We start from the raw sequence: 19,386 nt of genomic DNA on the forward strand, positions 1-19,386 counted from the left end.
TGTGGTGGCGGGCGCCTGTGGTCCCAGCTACTACTCCGGAGGCTGAGACAGGAGAATGGCGTGACCCGGGGAGGCGGAGCTTGCAGTGAGCCGAGATCGCGCCACCGCACTCCAGCCTGGGGGACAGAGCCAGACAGAGCGAGACTCCGTCTCAAAAAAAAAAAAAAGAAGAAGAATTTTGGGATCACTTATAGGGACAAAGTTTAGGAAAGCTTAACAAAATTTCAGCATCTTTCTTCATAAGCCTTAATGGCATAGTTACAATTAGCTGATCGGTCCAGGTGGTGCTTTGTTTTGAGAAAGGTATATTTAACATTCCACACTGAAGATGTGATAGTCATGGGGTCTTGGGCGCCATCTGGTCTGAATTAGGTACCAGACAATAAAGGAGGCAGTTAATCTATAACAAAGAGGAGTAATTGGAAGTAGGGGAAAATCTGATATCTGGTATCTGCTAGTCATTTTTAGAACAAGAACAATCAGGAAAAGAGCCACTCTACCATCTAAGGGGCAGAATTGCAGATATGCTACGTGACAGTCCCTAGGGCTTAATGGTTTTCCTTGACATAATAAATTTAGATAGTCCTGACATCTTATTTTATTTTTACACTATGTACTTTTTCTATAGTTCTCATTTTATGCTTTCCAGAAAGAAAATCTGATTGCCTGAGCTATAGATTCGTCAAAAGTTTAATCAAGGTCCATTGTTGTACCAAGAAAAAGGGACTTACCTCTACAGTCTGAGTGAAATGAGAGCTTTGATTGTGGTTGAGGGGCAGGGCGTGAGGTAATAAGAGATAAGTTATTAACATGATATGAAATCTAGAACATGAGTGTGAAGGCAGCATAGAGGAGGATTTAAGCATTTTTGCTCTAAAGTCAGACTGCATGACGTTAGAATCACAGCTCCACATATGGAACTCAATCTTCCTAGACCTGTGAAATGGGCATACAAAGAGGACCTTCTTTATAAGCTAGTTGTGAGAATTAAATAAGATAATTTATATTCCAGTCACCAAATAATTATTCAATATGTATTAAAAACACACAAGATGAAAGATTACCTTTTACAGAGAGGTCTAAGGAAAGCAGGAAAAATTGAAGGCACAAAGAATCTGAAATGGAGAAGCAAGAAACTCATATATTTTCTGAACAAATGACTTCAGCCTTCCTGGCAAAGTAGATTCTGCCAATGTATTAGATCTCTAGTGATCTTAGTCTGATATGACCATAATTCCAATACAGAAATAGTAAGGATAAACCTCAATGGTAGGGACATACAGCAGAGAGACTCTGGTTGGCATCTTTAAATATTTATATATTGTGTAGAATAATAATAGAAATACAGAAAACAGCCATAATGATAGTGAACATTTATTGGAGGTTCCCTACATGCTGGGGCCTGCCTTAAGTGCTTTTTAAGTATTAAGCCACTTAGTACTTATAGCAAGCCCAGAAACTCTTATTATCAACACTTTAGGAACAAAGGAACTGAGGCATAGTGAATTCAAATAACTTGGTTGAGTAGCCAAACTAGCAAGTAGCTAAGGTAGGGCTCAAAGCCTGACCTCCTGGAATAGATAATGCATTACATTGTCTCACTAAGAGAAACGTCCAATGGTAGCCCTCAGACTTTTTAAAAAAATAAATATATTGACAGTGGGTGAAACAAATGAAATAACTTGAAGAAGAAACAAACTGCAAAAAAGTTTATTTATTAACAATGTAATAATAAGTATGTAATTTTTTTAAAAACCCTAACTCTAGGGGGAGAAAAAGCATTCTTTTTCAACTGATTACAAAAACAATCTTGGAAATTAAAAGAAATAGTTGTTCAAAATGATCGTATCTGAAATCTTGGTGTAAGCTGTTTCCTTCATCTGTTTCCTCCACTAAAAAAAAAAAAAAAAAAAAAAAAAAAAAAAAAGAGAGAGAGAAAGAAAGGAAAAAGAGGTTTAGACAAAACAGAGTCAGGGTTGCAGTGACCTAACAGGAAGTTGGGCTATTCCCAACTGCCAGTGATCTCTGAAGCGACTCTCAGGCTCCCTCTTTGCTCTAACAGACAGCAGCGACTTTAGGCTGGATAACAGTCAAATTCTTACCTCGCTCTTTCACTGCTAGTAAGATCAGATTACGTTTCTTTCAGTTATTCTTCAATCCCCAGTTTCTTGATCTGTTTCTAAAAGAAGAAGTAGAGAAGATAAATCCTCTCTTCAATACCTGGAAGGAAAAACAAAATCACCTCAACTCCGTTTTGAAAAAAACATTCCAAGAACTTTCATCAGAGATTTTACTTGTGAGTACCTGGCAATATACTGTCTAGCCCATGAGAAATAACTTCAATTTTTTCTTTCTCGGGGGGAAAAGCAGCGTGCTGAGAGGCCAAGAACTGATAGAGGAGGATCATTGTTTATTTGCCTAAAATGAAAATCAACCCTTCCCTGTAAACAAAGTAAACAAACTGAAATCCAAACTTGAGTTCTCAGCATTTTGCATTTAATTCTTAAGCAAATTTATGTGCAATGTTTTAAACCGTAAACGTTTTGTAATGAATTGGTGTATGTAGCTTTTTTATAATTTGAAGATTGTAGTAGAATTCTTTACTAATTGTGCTTAGTTAATTGGAAGTTTTTGGAAGTTTGGTTTACCTTTGCATTTTCTTTCGTAACATATAATAAAGAGACTGTCAGTCTTCTATTCAAATAATCTTTCAATGCCATTAGTTGATATTTAAAATGAGGTATAAACATTAAAATAATCATAATCTAAATTGAATATTTTATGCCAGCACTAACTAATCTCTCTAAGGAAATACTTTACAAGTCTCCAAAGACCAAAAGTTATATTCTGAGATATCTAAACGAGAATACTTACGATCAAGTCTATATTGTGCAATTTTGTAAATTAAAACAATAGATAACGTGCCTACATGATGTACTGTTATGTTCCTGTTGATTATAAACTGTTTGCTTCTAGTAAAAAATGAAAGAATATAATACAGCAGTAAACAACCACAGAAATATGAGAGAAACAATTATTCAATTATGAAAAAGTACTCATTAGTTTAAAATAATTACCAAAAATAAGGGCCAAGAGTACTACCATGTGGGAAAAAAGAAAAGATAAGCAACAGCCACACTGTGACTCAGTGCTCTGGAAATTAGTCACAAAATGACTTTGTATAACATGAGATAATATAACACAAAGGGCAAAACTCAAGCAGGAAACATACTGCGCAGAGAGTCACGTTTCATATGTAAAGGCGTAATATTTACATGAAAGGGGGAAAGTTGTGACAATTTTGAGAGATACTGCAAAATTTTTGAACATGACAAAATCTCCATAACACATTTTAAAGATGATTTTAAATCTATCATTCTAGTGCATGATTATTTCAATATATAATATCCATATCGCATCTAATCCTTAAACTAAAGAGGGAATAGTCCCTGACATTTACTTGAGTATGAAATGTTAATTTGTGGCCTACAGCTTAATAAAATTATATGAAATATAAATAGGGATCAATAAAGACTGAAAAATATTAATGTAAATACAGATAACTAACATAATAAAGTAAAATTTTAAAACAAGAGTAAAGTTTTAAAATATTTATTTTTACTGATTTGAGTAGTTACATTGGAAAACCAAGTTTTTCTACTTCAGGTGACCACAGAATCTTGTTGGAAAAGTTTAATGACATATACTACTATTTGATTCCTGTCTCTATTAGGTATACTGAATTGGACAAGTTTTTGTTTTGTTTTGTTTGTTCATTTTTAAGGTACAGTCTGATATCTTTTGTTTTACCTCCAATGACTAAATCAAAACTCGTTTTGGAAATGTGGTTCCTGTCCAAATGGATTATGTTATCAACTGGTGTTTGATGGTCTGATTGATTGCCCGTATATCATTTGCTTGTTGATTGTGTAACTATTTTGACTAAAATCTTCTGTCATAAAACTTATTGTTAAATTAATAATACATAAAATGAGAACATATTTTGTAATAAACTCTAACTTTCAAAACAATTTAATTATCTTAAAAATTCATATTCTAATCTTATTTATTTATGTCTTTCAAATTCAAGAGGTAAGTGGGCAGGATGGCAAACTAATAGAGAAAAAATGCCAACTTTAGAGACTTAATTTAATACCAGAGTGCCTATCCATCTAATCAAATAGTAAATATACTATCAATTCCTTAGGAATGGATGGTTGATTAAACTCAATGTCACAAAATTTTAAGGTATCTTTCAACTGATATCTCTACCTAATACAAGAAAAAAATGCAAAGTAAACATCCTTACAAAAAATAAAAAGGAAGAGACAATAAAAAGAAAAGTGAAGACATTAATTACTTAGACTAGGATTTTCAAAAAAATCTTATCAGTATAAATTAATTAAATGGAATTACAATATAGGTTAAAATGGGTTAATTATATCATCAATTTATTTTTTCTATGTGGACATGATCTAAGAATTGTACTACAATACAACTCATCTATTCACAATACAGGCCTTCTACAACCAGCCATCCTTTTTTGTTTACCATCTATAGCAATTAACTCATTTGAGGAATTAAATTTGGCAGGTTGCCTTTTTAAAACACAAATATATTTTCATGCATTAGTGTCAAAGGTAGATTCTGCTATCTTTTATAGAAATATAGCAGCACTATAATTTTTTCTTATTGCTACAGTGTGCATTAGGAGAAACTTGAATTCAATAGACATGTGTTTCTGGGTATCAAATCTCACCAGAAACAGGGAAGTGTTCAAGTGTTTCCAGCAAGTACTCTTCATAATAGACCATCTCTCCTGGCTTTCTGAGATCCTCACTGACTGCTTTCTTGGTGTTACATATCAATTCCAGGGGCCCAGTCTTCCCATTACCTTTCTCTCTCTGTCTTCACTTATCCAAGTGTCAGGTGCCGAGTAGAACCACAGCCTGAGATTCAACTACCAGTAACTACCAGTTGTTGAGGGCAACTTCATCACCTCTACTTTTCTTCTTCCTCAAACCAACAATAACAGAAAGTATGGGCCCATGTCAAATCCACTGTTTTCTCTTTAAGCCTCTATTTGGAATGTTGTGTCCTCTCTTAGTTGGAACAGCGAAGTGGTAAAATTATTTCAAAAACAAAAGAATATAAGGACATCATGGCCCATAATAGAAGTCCCAATGCTGCAATACAACTATCCCAATTGTTCCATATGGAACAATTCTAGGTCTCTGTATAGACTTAGAATTATTGCAAGGAATTGCCCAGTCAATATGTCAGTAAAAAAATATTATATGTTGTTGATTAGGGCATAATAAAGCTATTTCAACATCAGAAATGTGAAAGTATTCATCAGTAGGACACTGATAAAATGTAAATAGTTTTTAATACCAAGCACAATGTGCCTTTGACACCCTCCAACTATACCACACCTTCAAGTGCTGCCACCACACGGCTGTCAACCTAGTCTCTCTCTCCTCCTCGTCTTGACCCTCACCTATTTCTATCCAGTCCTTGAATTCTATGATAATTCACCTGAAAGCATCGCTTCATTCCTCATTCCTCATTCCTCATTTCTCAAGGCTTACAAGCAGAATAAATCTCAGAAACAGGGTAAGTCTCCAGAATAACGGTGTTTATTATGAATATTTTGGTAATATTTTAAAGTCCATTTAGGAAGCTTCAAAGATTAATTTTCATATCAGAAAATGAATCACAATGGTTATATTAAAATGTAATACAACTTTTTTCTAGTTTTTTGAACATATGGGAAATACTTTAAATTTTTAATATTTTTGTCTGCTTATTCTGTTTTTTTATGTCATTTCTATGTCATTTAGACTTTTCTCATTATGAGTTATATTCTACTGCTCTTTGCATCCCTAGTAATTTTGATGTGGTTGCCTAATATTATGAATTTTACCTTATTGGATGTTGGTATATGTTGTATTTCTATAAATATTCTTGAGCTGTCTTCTGGGATGTACTTAAATTACTTCGAAACTGTTTCCTATTTTGTTGTCTTGCTATTAAATTTTGTTAGGCAAGACCAGATAATTGTTTATTCTATGGTTAATTTTTTCCTACTACTGATGCAAACAACTGAGTACTATACTTAATCCTTCATGAACTGAGAGTTTTGCAACTTGGGAACAAAAAATATTCCCTTCTTTACACGTGTGGGCCCCTCTAACCCTTTTAGGTGGTGCTTTCCCCAGTCTTCAGACTTTTCTCTTATGAATGCAACAGATCAACATTGAGCTGAAGACTAGAAGTCCATCTGAAGATCTCTGGATCTTTCTTTCTGTATAACTCTGTCCTCTCTGACATTTGGTACTGTATACCCTAACTACCTCCTGAGATTCTGTCTGCTTTGTCTCCCAAACTGAGAGAGACCACTGGGTTCTTATAGAGTTCCTCCTCCCTGAACTTCCATATAGGAACTAAACTGAGTCTCCACTCAGTCTGGTGGAACATATGTACAAATGTGGGGCTAAACACTTGTTTCTTATCTCTATGAAATCACTGCTCTCCACTGACCAATATAATTTCTTTTATTTTGTTTTGTGTGTGTTTTTTTTACTTATTTTAGGTGGGTGGAAAAATCCAATCCCTGTTAATACATCGTGGTTAGAAATAGATGGGCTTTTAAAATTGTATTTTCATAACATCTTAAAAAACAAAATGTGAATATAAATTTTAAAAATTTAAGGGCACAGAGCCTGCAACTTTTAGTTTGCCTAAATAAGATAAACATACATTTATTGTTTATTGTGTCCCAGGAGCTATGTTATATAAGTACATATGTGTTTATACAATGAAGAACATGAGATCACTGTTTCTAGAAAATAGTTATTTCATCTTATATGAGAAGTTTATTGGTTCATTATTTTTTCTAAATAACAATAGCTATTCAGGAAGCTAATATCTCACTCCCTTCTATATTTTAGATGACAAACGAGCTCCACATGCTTAAAATCAATCAAGTGGTCACTTGTTCAACAGGTACTTCCCACTTGCCAGACTATGAGTGCTCAGGGTTATTTGCCTAGAGTTTTATCAGAAATTACAAATTGCTTTTCCCAGTAGTTTCCTATCACAATTTCTTGTAATTGTCTTTCCTCCCCTGCTTCTTGGCTACTTTCATATAAAGAAAGCTGGGTAAAGTAAATACAAATTACAACTTCCTCTTGTTGTGAAAGGAAGCTTCAGGTGCTTCCTGCTCAATTTTTTTGCACCACTTGAGGCAAACAGATAATCCCAAATAAATGACAAACATAATAGACATCATTTATATTAGTACCGGAATTTGATTTTATAGATATGTGAACATTATTCAACATCTTATATATCTCATTTGAGTTACGTGGTTTTAATCTCATTTAGCAAAGCTATTTAGTCAATGAAGAAAGGAAATCGGTACGCATTAAAGAAATGATCTGGTGCTAATGTGAGTTTTCAAAAAAATTAAGATAAGCATTTTTTAAGAGATATCTGGGCTTTCCTTTTAGTGTCAGTAATTTTATTCCAATTCTAGACTTCCCAGAATTAACTTTTCTTAGTATGTTTTTTTCTTAAGGAACAGCTGAAGAATGTGCCAAATGAGGAAAGATGTTTAATCTAGGGGAATGTGGACTAGCCTCAATTCCCATAACAAGAGATATCTGTTTTTCTATATGTGGTGAGCTCTGGGTAACTCTTTTCAAGCCTTTTTAAAGTTTGCAAATATTAATAAGAGCCCTCAAAAAAGCAAAAAGTTTCTGAGGTGCCAATGTTTGCCATATCACTATTCTGTCAGTATTACTCTCCCCACCACCACTTACCTGCATTCGATATTATCATCTAGTACAGAGATAAGGAAGATACAAGCTTCCCTAATAGGTGCCAGAAGCCTCTTCTGTAAAAGACATGGGGAGACCATGGATGATCTCCAAAAATGTAAGTGAAAAAATATCTCTGCAAGTATATACTTGCACTTTAGAAGGGAGCTTATACCTTTTATCCAGCTCTCTCAGAATCTTACACACCACCATGAAAGCTATATTTGAGACCTACTTTAATATCCAAGGATAACAGTATATAAAACTAGAATCAAAAAGAGTGTCAATCAGTGATACATCCTGAAGAAGACAACACAAATATTTTAAAGATACAATTTTATAATATTTATAATATAATAAACACAATATTTTAAAATATTTAAAAAATATTTTAAAAACTTGACATGGGGAGTAAGTTGGGGAGTGGGGAATTAAGATATTCTATGGATAAAGAAATCTCCAATAAAGAAGAAGACTTTATATTTTTGAAAGCTAAGGAAGAGATTAAACCATTTTAAGATCTCTTTCAGTTCTATCATTATACTTGAATAAGCAGATTCAATTTTAATATTTTTAAAGCTGAGCATTAACTATGTACTTTTTATATATTAATCCTTTAAAAGATATGAAAAGTGTACCATGTGACAAATTTTCATCATTTATAAAGTAATGAGGATTTGATGTAATTTACAAAAAATCAAATCTCTGGTAACCATTCCCAGAAAATTACAATCGAATGAGTTAGGTAGGGCATTAAACAAGAAAACATCTGATTTCTGATGATATGACTATGTGTTGGGTAGGATTTTGATAGGAAAGAGATGAATGGCAATTCAAACTAAGTGGTCTTTGTAAAAATGTAAATTAATGAGCATTAAACATGTGAAACAAAGAAAACTATTTATTGGATTCTGTGAATAAAGTGGCACCAATTGCCTGTCATTCTCAGGAACCATAGTTCTCATCCTTCGTGGGATTTTTTCTGTTTGAATGGAAGTGACTGAAGATCAACTTCTTAATGGCTCCTGGGGGACCATGACTCAGCTGCCCTGACTCTTCGTTCCTTTAGAGTGATTCAGAGCAGTTGATCACGATGTCATCTGGGCAGATGGTTGTAGTCACCAACAGCTGTAGTTCCTCTCTTGAACCAAACTCAGATCCCTCCCAGATACTTTCATTAGAAGCAATCATGAATTCTTAGCTTTTTCACATTAAGGCTTATTTTTACTACTAAAAATTCTCTCCTTAATAGGAGTGAAAACATTGATCATTATTTATCATGTTTATTGTACTTAAAGATAAAACTTTTAAATAATATTTGAAACTATAACATTTTTCTAAGCAGAAAGTTTTCTAATTCATCGTAAATCTGAAACCAAAAGGTTCTAGAAATCCAATCTCAGGTATTGTGAGTGTAGATTTTGCCCCCTTTTTTCCCTAAATATAATAAAGTAACATTTTTGTGAGCAATTCCCATACCTGAGTGAACATTTTACTCTCCTTTTGTCATACCACAAGTTGAGATCATCAGAAGCAGAAAGTTGAGAAGTCTCCAATATTTTTGTCTAGGCAGAGGTAAAATCTGATGGAAACAGGCCTTCAGGAGAAATGAAGAAACTGATTTGATCTTTTTAGCTATTAATCCTAAAAATTTTTTAAAAAGGTAATATCAATGTGAATACCAGAACCTGTTAGGAAAGTCTCAACTGTTTTTCCATGTATTTACAAAGCACATGTACCTCCCACAAGATGTCCCATTCATTATGAATTAATAGATTGATTTTAACTAACAAATTAATTCATTTACCAAGAGATACATAGACAGGTAGGTAGATACACAATTAAAGGAGCAACTCTTCAGGAAATAGATGTTTTGGTCCTGAAATACCATTTGCTTACCTAACTCAATAACAGGCACCTAGAAGAGCAAATACAAAAAGCAGGTAAAATAGCCAAAAGTAGCCACAGGTCTCTCTATCTCTATATATCATTCCCATGTATAATATGTGTGGTAATTATAATAGAGAAATACACATTTAATATATTATTCTTTTTCTCCTCTCACGCCAAAAATTCATTGTATTATCTTGCATTCATTTTTTATTCCATTTCCTTTCATTTGGAGCTACCAGCTTTCGTAGTTGTGCAGAATTTTATTCTTGAAAACTTCCATTTGGTTCAGACATGTAATACTAACTTTTATTTGTTTTTTTTTTTCCCTCTGAAGGAAATGACAGTAACATACCATAAAGAGCTTTGCTTTAAAAAAAATTGAGTTAGTATGGAAATCAGAGTAATTTTGATGAAGAAAGGTGAATTCATTCAAAGAAAATAATGTAATATTTTTCTGGAAAAAAAAAACTTACAAATTTAACTATAAAGTCCAGACAAAATACTTTCATTCATTTTTAGAGAGTTTTAGTAGTTATGGACAACTATACATAGAACAGGCATAATAAAATACTATTCATTACTATAAAAAGAAACATTGGCATTATTTCCTTTATTATGTGTTTCTTTTTTATTTCAATTTGTTCGTTGTATTCTTAGTAGTGGAGATCTATAGTATATCATATTCTCTTCAGATTTCAATTGCAAATTTTAAGAAATGTGTTTGCATGTTTACATTTGCCTTGTTCTTAATTTTCTAATGCTCTCTTCTCCTCCTTCCCCCTTATTGCCTCCCAGTTTCACTTCTCCACTTCCAGAGCTCACACTCCTCTCTTAATTGGCAATAAATATTATTATTCCCTGTTATTTGATAGGATAAAATTTTTACCTATCAAAAATATAAACACCAAAAAAAGTTTTGTTTCAATTAAATTTCTTAATTTTGGCTCAAAGCATTACATAAAAATTTGCTTTAATTAATTTTATTTAATTTATTTTTGTTTTAATTAAGTTTAAATATGTTTCTTAACTTTAGCTCAAACATTAAATAAACATTTCCTAGTTATGGCTTAATGAAATGTTAATTTCTAGAGATTGTAAGTGATCTGAAATTTACTTTAGGTGATAAAAAGGAAAATATTTCTGAGAATAGCATGTCTTTCTGAAGCTTGCAGTTGTCCTTTCCTTGAATGGTCACAATTCCTATGTCTGAGTTGAAATATTGCCAATATGCAAATGTAAAACTCTGGGGTGAAAAAAATCAATTTCCTGAGCTTCAGTTTTTGTATTTTAAAAACCTGGATATTTCAGATACTTATTTCTATGACTGTTTTTAGCTCTAGCAATATATAAATGTGTGACCTCGCCTCCATTTTAGCTTTAAAATTATTTAAATAAACAGTTTGCATATGCTATATGCTATTGGGTTATAACATAAAAATATATACTCGTTTTGCCTGGCATTGCTATTTCCTCCCCATGAGACCTTTTTTTTTTAATACTATGAATAACAAAAAATATTAATTCTATACAGTGAATAGTTTTATTCTTAGAAGAGACTTCCCTCCTTTCCCTCCTTTAAAAAACAACCGTGTACAATTACTTTTGTACTTGAAAGAGTGAAACAATTATTTTTCTTTCTTTTTTTTTTTTTTTTTTTTTTTTTTTTTTTTTTTTGAGACAGGGTCTCGCTCTGTCACCCAGGCTGGAGTGCAGTGGCACGATCTCAGCTCACTGCAACCTCCGCCTCCCGGGTTCAAGCGATTCTCCTACCTCAGCCTCCGAGGATGTGATTACAGGCGCAACCACGACCGGCTTATTTTTGTGTTTTTAGTAGAGATGGGGTTTCATCATGTGGGCCAGACTGGTCTTTAACTCCTGACCTGAGGTGATCCGCCCGCCTCGGCCTCCGAAAGTGCTGGTTTTATAGACGTGAGTTACTGCACCTGGCCAAGAGAAACAATTATTTTTTCTTATCAGTGAGATTTTCACAATCTAAAATGTAGCAAGAGTTGTGATTTGATTCATGAAGTAAGGTTAAGAAATTTTTCATCAAGTAATTCTCCAGAAACTATTACTTCCTGTAAAAAGAGCCAAATCCAAAAAGAAGTTTCCCTTTAGCGAGTCTTTTTGTTGTTTTTTTTTTTTTTTATGACGTCTAGCTCTGTTGCTCAGGCTGAAGCGCAGTGGCGCTATCTCTCTGTCTCAGCTCACTAAAACCTCCTCCGTCTCCTGAGCTCAAGCTAGCTAGTCTTTTAGTAAACATGATTAGTCAGCAAATCTGCAATTACAATGGAGGTTTGATTTTTGTTGTTTTTGTTTGTTTTTAAGTCTCTGTGCTTGTAATATTAATTTACTTTTCAAGTTTAGAATGTTTTGCTTCATTGTTTCCCATATTTTAATCTGTGTAAATATTTTACACTTTAAAATTATACGTGTAATTTAAGTGTAAATATTTTATGTTTTAAAATTATAATCTTAAAATTTCGCTCTTATGGTAAAAATTAAGCATTGCTTTAATGTCAGGACAGTTTTAATGATAAGAAATGGGGATTTCGCATGGGCTTATATTATTGATATCCTCTCATCCCCTAAGCATCCTTCAATCAAAAAAAATTTTTCAGTTGGTTAATAGCTCGTTTGTGAAAGCAAAAATAGCAAAACAACTGTGAGGTTATATTTGGCTGCTGATGGGAAAACATCACAGCACAGGTAGCATAAATAATTAGCTTAAATTTATTAGCCCGCATTATACAAAATACAGAGGTAAGCGGATTCAAGACTGGTTCCTTCAACAAGGAACCAGTTTTTTCCTATGTTTTTATTTACATCATTCACAGCAGATGAATTTTATTTTTAGTTTGTCTGCCTCAATGTTGCAAGATAGCAGCTTCAGTAACGGGTGTTACTTACAGACAGGACAAATACAAGGAGGAGTTATCTTGTGGTTCTTCCCATATAGCTGCATTCACAGCAAGGAGAATTTTCAAAATCACTCCATCCCCAACCATGCAGCTACATCCCCTCTCAACTTGTCAGCCAGAGTTCATATAGAAATATCTAAACCAAACACTACAAAGTTAATGGAATCACCATGATCAATGTGGGTTAATGATGATTTATTCCTTAGGTGGGTGTAGGCTAACCTTCTCTGAGAGCTGGATTTATGAACATATTAAAGAGTCTTCTCACTCTAATGTAGCAGAGAATGTTTCATGAGCAAACAAACAAGATGACTAAACTTTTTTTTAAGTAGAAGAGAAATGATGAAAATGAATTCATAATCGCATTGACCTAAAGTATTTTCTGTTACCAAACCATCTTTTTCTCCATGAACACCAAGTTTTACTTGGTTGATCTTAAAGTATGCATCTATTTTTGAGTACAGCATTTCAAATTCATATCATGTGGATTATTCCGAAGTTATCTTCTAGTCATTATCACTGCCAGTTTAACTTAGTGTATATTAAATTTGATAGATATATAATAATTTTCATTATGTTGGAACCGACATTGTTTAAAATGTAATTTTATTTTCTCTAGTAAAATAAACATGAATGTGCACACAACCATTTTAGTATTTTTAATTCCAAAGTGTGATATTACTAATTTGAATTATTATCTACATTTCTAAACATTGAAAGAACACATGTAGAAAAAAATGATTAGTTGATGATTAAGTAATAAACCATTTATATATTTCCTCTTACCAACACCTTTCAAAGTCTTGCTTCTTTTGTTCTTTATCTCTGTCCAGTTAATAAAATACAAATAGAATCATTCAAATATTAAATTCCTGTATCTGGAGGGGAGAAATGCTGAATTTTTAAGGCAGCAGCAGTTACTATTAATTTATAGCTGAGATTCCAGCAGCCTGGAATTTTTTTTTTTTTTTTTTTTGAGACTAAGTCTCACCCTGTCACCCAGGCTAGAGTGCAGTGGTGCTATCTCAGCTCACTGCAACCTCCATCTCCCGGGTTCAAGCGATTCTCCTGCCTCAGCCTCCTGGGTAGCTGGGTTTACAGGCACACGCCACCACGCCCAGCTAATTTTTATATTTTTAGTAGAGACGGGGTTTCACCATATTGGTCAGGCTGGTCTCAAACTCCTGACTTTGTGACCAGCCACCTCAGCCTCCCAAAGTGCTGGGATAACAGCGTGAGCCACAGCGCCTGGCTCCAGAAATCTTTTAATGCTAAATTATTAATGCTCCATTTTATTTTGCTTAGAGAAAACATCAAACCTTCACATTTTTAAAAGTCTACTACTTCTTGTCATTCTGAAAGACAAGCTCAATCTCTTTCTCACGTACAAAATTTAATCACAGCAAGAAATTTTTCTCCTTCCTATCCGCTCCTCAGTAGCTTTCTCATCTCTCTCTCTCTGTTTCTTTGTTCCCCCCTGGCAAAACACACACACACACACACACACACACACATTCATTACACACACTTTGAAAATGTATTTGTATCCCCCACCAAGAAAACCTATCATTTTAATGGAAAATACAACTTTTCTCAGCACACAGTTAAACTCTTTTAACCTGTGCCTGGGATCTCATCTGCTATTCATTTTACTTTTCTTAAGGCTTTTAACTCTCCCTTTTTAACCACATAAAACTATAACCTTCACAAAATTTTTCCCTTCAAATTCTGTTACTTTTCAGCACAGATTTATAAAATAACATCATAAATTTCTATTTACATAGCCTCGGTTCCTGTTCCTACCCCATCTCACTTGCTGTTGCCCCCTCACACTAAAAGATTTTACAAGGCTACTCATGATGCCATTGTCATTAAATCCCATGTTACCCCTTCCCTTCTGGAACACTGTGTGCTTTAGACATCATTGACTCATGATAATTTCTGGAAATACTCACTTCCCTTAGTGTTTGTGTAACTGCAGCTTCCCAGGTTTTCTCCTGCTTCGCTGGCCATTTCCTCTCAGTTTTCTCATACTTGTTTTTCTCCTGGTTGTTCAGAGTTCACTTCTAGGATATTCCTTCCCAATCTTCACAGTCACCTCATAGCCACTATGAGGATTACATGAGTTAATATTTGTAATAGCATTCAGGAGAGTGCTTGCTTCACATCAAATACTATATATACTTGTTAAATAAATAGATCTCATTCGCCCCATGAAACAATGATAGTTTATCTCCTGATTCTCAAGTTTTTGTCTCCAGCAGAAACCTCTATTCTGAGCCATATCTATATATGGGGCTTTTTGTTTCTTAGTTCCACTGGAGGTTTCACAAATCCTTCAAACTCAAACTACCTCACCTTGAATTAATCACCTTCCTAGGGCTATGTGCTTTTTTATTTTAGGCTCCCAAGTCAGTGTCAGGAACCATCAACTGACGCCTTTGCTAAAGTCAGACCCTCACTGTAGGTGGTCTTGATGCCTCTCTCTTCCTCACTTGCCTCATCATTTTAATCATAAAAGTCTCTTCAATTTACTTTTGAATTTTCTCACAAATTAGACCACTATTTTCAATACTGCATTACAAATCATAGATAATTCTTATCCCCAAACTTCTGGCTTTCTGATATCCCAGAATATACTTCAAATTGCTCTGTGAAAACTGTCAAGTATACATGTTAGGAAAACTTTTTAGTTTTATGTCTTATAGTTTTTGAGTGTGTGTGATAAGTATTTGTGATGTTATGATATGAAATATGGAGAAGATATATGAAAATGTGTCTGAATATTTTTACATAATATGTTGCTTGTGGTCACTTGTGCTTCAGAATCTGAAGCATCTTGAATGATCTGTCATTACTTAATCCTATCTCTTAAGCTGACTTTTTAATTAAAGGTTTATGTTATTTTCTTTTTTTTCTTTCTTTCTTTCCTTCTTTCTTTTTTTTTTTTTTTTTTTTTTTTTTGAGATAGAGTCTCACTCTGTCACCCGGGCTGGAGTGCAGTGACACAATCTCAGCTCACTGCAACCTCCACCTCCTGCGATCAAAGTTTTCTCCTGCTTCAGCCTCCCAAGTAGCTGGGACTACAGGTGCATATCACCACACCAGGCTAGTTTTTGTATTTTTAGTAGAGATGGGGTCTCACCGCATTGACCAGCCTGGTCTCGAACTGCTAACCTCAAGTGATCTGCCCACTTCGGCCTCCCAAAGTGTTGGGATTACAAGTGTGAGCCATCCCGCCTGGCTGGTTTATTATTTTGTTTTAAGAAAATTTATTACATAAAAGAAGTCATCTCTTTATTTGACCTACATCTGTAAAATTTCTCACAGATTTTGCTCATTCTTTGTCCTAATTTATCAAGCTTTCTTTCCAAGTTTTCAGAAGTTTTTGATATTTCACTTTACCAAGGATCTACCTTCAAAATACTATTTCCTTCCAGTTCACAGCTGTCATATTATTAACAGCATTAATCCCCCTATACTGAATATACAGTGGGGCTTCTTTGATTTTGATCACAGTATGATATGATTTATTAACACACTATGTTTTTTCCATCTTATTTTGCAATTTTTTGCAGTGAGGTAAGGATCTTACTCTTTCTGTTTAGTATGAAGCTCAAATAGTTAAGGGTATAAATGAGGATGATGTGGCCGGGCACGGTGGCTCACGCCTGTTATCCTACCACTTTGGGAGGCTGAGGCGGGCGGATTGCCTGAGCTCAGGAGTTTGAGACCAGCCTGGGCAACATGGTGAAGCCCCATCTCTACTAAAATACAACAACAACAACAAAAAATTAGCCAGGCATGGTGGTAGATGCCTGTAGTCCCAGCTACTCGGGAGGCTGAGGCAGGAGAATTACTTGAACCTGGGAGGTGGAAGTTGCAGTGCGCCAAGATCGAACCAGTGCACTCCAGCCTGGTGAAAGAGCGAGGCTCCATCTCAAAAAAGAAAAAGAGAATGACATAATGGGTGGTGGTTGTGATGTTAAAGATGTCAGGAATTCTCTCAACAAGCATGTTGAATGCAAAACATGTTTATTCAGTTTGAGGATAAACTAGACTCTGCTTTCACATTAACAGTCTCTCCCATCCTCCACCATTTCTTTTTTTCTGTTGTCTGATTTGGAATAAATCACATCTAGCCTTTTGAAAACAAATGGGCCGTTTTGTTTTTCTAGCTTTCTATCTACTTTCATCAAACTTTAACTGAAGGCATTTTCTACTTCTGGAAAAAATCACAGATGTTGAAGTTTCCAATAGTGGATTAAATTTTGCTGAGGGAAAGCACTAAGGTTACACACTATCTGCTGTGTTATTTACACATTCTCTTCACTCATCATAAACACAAATAGGCTTAATAACCTCATTTAACAAATGAAAAACTGAATCTTATAGATGGTTAGTGTGTTTTTCCACTAAAAAATTAGTAATCAAACTTAGATCTTTTTTTATGCCTTTCCTATGTCCATTCTATCCACCTCACTTTTTTACCCTACCTTGCCCTACATATAAAATAACATCAATATATTTATTTGCTCCTTCTCATTTTGTTTTAATTCTTATGTTATTTTGAAAGGAAAAAAAGAGTCTACAAGGGCATACCTAGAACTTTATTATCACTGGTCCTTACTTTGCATTCTCGCAGTCTGTAAAATATTTCTCTAATGAACTCACGGACATTATTCTGTCCAAGTAGCAATCACTTAATGTTTATTGAAATCCAAATGAACAACTGATAAAATTTGAAAGAACATACACACACACACACACACACACACACACACACACACACACACTCCATTTAGGCAAAGGTACAAATAAACACTTTCATATGCTCATAAGTGTATGTTGATTTTATATCTCTGAACGACAATTTTTAATACATATTAATATTATTAAAATGTTTAAATATTAAACCCAATAATTCTTCTGTGAATTTACCATAAATAAGTAACTTTCACACACACACACACACACACTCCATTTAGGCAAAGGTACAAATAAACACTTTCATATGCTCATAAGTGTATGTTGATTTTATATCTCTGAATGACAATTTTTAATACATATTAATATTATTAAAATGTTTAAATATTAAACCCAATAATTCTTCTGTGAATTTACCATAAATAAGTAACTTTCAAAGTTTTGAAATATTAAACTACAAAAACACTTTTGCATGAATACTTGTAATTGCAAAAATAGATATTGCCCAAAAATATGAGAATGGTAACATAAATTTTTAAATATCCCCCCAAAAATTATGCAGCCATTAAATGAGGTTATGCAAGTCAGTTTGGAAAGTTATTAATTTTTTTTATTATACTTTAAGTTCTGGAGTACATGTGCAGAACGTGCAGGTTTGTCACATAGGTATACAAGTACCATAGTGGTTTGCTGCACCCATCAATCCATCATCTACATTAAGTATTTCTCCTAATGCTATCCCTCCCTTAGTCCCACAAACCCCCAACAGGCCAGGGTGTGTGATATTCCCCTCGTGTCGATGTGTTCTCATTGTTCAGCTCCCACTTGTGAGAGAGAATATGCAGTGTTTGGTTTTCTGTTCCTGTGTTAGTTTGTTGAGAATGATGGTTTCCAGCTTCATCGATTTCCCTGCAAAGGACATGAACACATCCTTTTTTATGGCTGCAGAGTATTCCATGGTTTGTATGTGCCACATTTTCTTTATCCAATCTATCATTGTCAGGCATTTGAGTTGGTTCCAAGTCTTTGCTATTGTGAATAGTGCTGCAATAAACATACTTGTGCATATGTCTTTATAGTAGAATGATTTATAATCCTTTGGTTGTGTACCCAGTGGGATTGCTGAGTCAAATGGTATTTTTGGTTATAGATACTTGAGGAATCACCACACTGTCTTCCACAATGGTTTAACTAGTTTACAGTCCCACCAACAGTGCAAAAGCGTTCCTATTACTCCACATCCTCTCCATCATCTGTTGTTTCTTGACTTTTTAATGATTGCTATTCTAATGGGTGTGAGATGGTATCTCACTGTGGATTTGATTTGCATTTCTCTAATGACCAGTGGTGATGAGCTTCTCTTCATGTGTTTGTTGGTTGCATAAATGTCTTCTTTTGAGAAGTGTTTGTTCATATCCTTTGACCACTTTCTGATGGTTTTTTTTTTTTTCTTGTATATTTGTTTAAGTTCTTTGTAGCTTCTGGATATTAGCCCTTTGTCAGATGGGTAGATTGCAAAATTTTTCTCCCATTCTGTAGGTTGCCTGTTCACTCTGATGGTAGTTTCTTTTGCTGTGCAGAAGCTCTTTGGTTTAATTAGATCCCATTTGTCAATTTTGGCTTTTGTTGCCATTGCTTTTGGTGTTTTAGTGATGAAGTCTTCGGCCATGCCTATGTCCTGAATGGTATTGCCTAGGTTTTCTTCTAGGGTTTTATGTTTTTAGGACTTACATTTAATTTAATGCATCTTGAGTTAATTTTTATGTAAGGTATAATGAAGGGGTCCAGTTTCTGTTTTCTGCACATGGCTAGCCAGTTTTCCCAACACCATTTATTAAATAGGGAATCCTTTCCCCATTGCTGGCTTTTGTCAGGTGCATCAAACATAAGATGGTTGTAGATGTGTGGCATTATCTCTGAGGCCTCTGTTTTGTTCCATTGGTCTTTATATCTGCTTTGGTACCAGTACCATGCTGTTTTCGTTACTGTAGCCTTGTAGGATAGTTAGAAGTCAGGTAGCATGATGCCTTCAGCTTTGTTCT

The 19,386-nt window shown here is 34.3% G+C and overlaps 1 protein-coding gene across 3 annotated transcripts in view; it reads left to right on the forward strand.

Moving 5' to 3' along the window:
• Positions 1–1,991: 1,991 nt before the first annotated feature.
• TFPI (tissue factor pathway inhibitor (lipoprotein-associated coagulation inhibitor)) overlaps positions 1,992–19,386 on the forward strand; it is a 108,258-nt gene continuing 90,863 nt past the window's right edge. For 2 of the 3 annotated variants that reach the window (XM_011936484.1, XM_011936487.1), the window contains exon 1: positions 1,992–2,296. The gene's annotated coding sequence lies outside the window, so the exon portion shown is untranslated. Of the gene's footprint in view, positions 2,297–5,474; positions 5,617–19,386 lie in introns of those variants that run through there. The other variant, XM_011936486.1, reaches the window with a different exon arrangement.

This window comes from Colobus angolensis, unplaced genomic scaffold (assembly GCF_000951035.1).
Source record: "Colobus angolensis palliatus isolate OR3802 unplaced genomic scaffold, Cang.pa_1.0 Scaffold153, whole genome shotgun sequence".
NCBI classification, from domain to species: Eukaryota; Metazoa; Chordata; class Mammalia; order Primates; family Cercopithecidae; genus Colobus; species Colobus angolensis.